The sequence below is a fragment of the Loa loa genome (assembly GCF_000183805.2).
Source record: "Loa loa unplaced genomic scaffold supercont3.452, whole genome shotgun sequence".
Classification (NCBI taxonomy): Eukaryota; Metazoa; Nematoda; class Chromadorea; order Rhabditida; family Onchocercidae; genus Loa; species Loa loa.
In genome coordinates, this window is record NW_018108632.1 from 15,738 (window position 1) to 17,541 (window position 1,804).

Genomic DNA, 1,804 nt, shown 5'->3' on the forward strand with positions numbered 1-1,804 from the left:
CTTTGTTTTTTAATCGTTTTAATAATAATTATAATAATTAGTGCATTAATTAAGATTGTTAATGAATCAAACGATAAAGGTATGACTTTCAAATTATCTTTCATAATTAATACATTTATTAGGATTGTTATTTAAAATTATCCTTTATAATTAGTATATTTATTACGATTACTTAAAACAATCTTTCATGATTAATACATTTGCTAAGATTATTACTTAAAATTATCCTTCATAATTAATATATTTGCTAAGATTGTTATGTACACATACATCATATTTTATCCATTACCTTTGATTAGTCCAATACTATGGTAAATATGATAATGAATTAAATTTATATATATTTTTTACTTATAATTAAAACTTTTTTTTAAATTTTATACATTTAATTTAATTTGATTAATAATTATTAGAATATAAATATACTTTATCATAACATTTCTTTTCTTTTTACTCGTTTTATTCGCATAAAAATAATACAAAGTAAATACAATTTGTTTACTTTTTATTCATTTTTAGAAATTTTAGATTATAGGCTACCTATATTAATCATTTGCTTAAAAGTGCCACTTAGCACCAACATATGGATGAAGTGGTCAACTTCTTTGTTTCCTATTATTACATTTCTAAAAATTGTTTACATATTATGGTACTTGATGATTCATATTTCGACTATTTTGCTTATTTCATTTTTTTTTTCATTTAATTTGAAACGGATTTAATGTAAATTATATATCATTTTCCAAAATTAATAATTTTAATGACCCCTTTTTATGTATCCTCCTTTTTTGTTTTTTTTTTTCGAAAAAAAAAGTGAAAAATTCAAATCTTTCAATTTTTTAACAAAATCATTAGATTATTTTAAAAATAAATAAAAAAAATGAAAGATGAAACTATCATGTAAGCAATTAATTAATTTGGAAGAAAAAAAAGAGGAAAAGAAGAGTGAAACGGATATTTCAAATATATTATAAAATGTAAAAAAAAAAAACTCAATTAATTTTCCAGCAGTAATTAAGTGAAAACATAAGTGAATAAATTAACCTCTAAAAAAAAGGCGAACAAAAAGCTATCATATAATTAATTAATTAATTAACGCATCCATTAATAATTGAAATTTTGCTATTAGATAACAAATATGACAATAACAAATATTTTATAATGTTTTCTTTCCATAATACAATAATACAAATATATTATATTTCTGATATAGTTCAAAGGTTAACATTTAACATTTGTAAATAAAAGAAAAATAAACAGCAACAATAATAAATATTTTATAAAGCTTTCTTTCTGTAATATAATAATACAAATACATTGTATTTCTGATGTAGTTCAAAGGTTAAAGGTTAACATTTAACATTTGTAAATAAAAAAGAGAAAAAACAGCAATAATAACAAATATTCTATAAAATCCTTCCTTCTTTCTTTTTTATATTTTTTAAGTAAAATGATTTCTTGGAAAGCATTAGAAGACATTTACCAATCATTGTGATAATTAAATTTGCAAAACATTAAAAGATTTGGTTATTTAATAAAAAGAAATATGTCAAAAATTATTAGTAAAAAGGAAAAAAGACGACTAAAAAAAAAATGAATTGCATAATTCAAATTATAAAGAAAATAAGAATTTATAAAAACTAAATGGTATACTTTTGTGATAAATTTAAAATTAAACAATATTAAAAAAGATGGAAAATAAAATGAGGAAATTTAAAAAAAGAAAAGAAACATACACATACAAACACACACACACACACACACACACACACATACACACACATACACACACACACACATACAC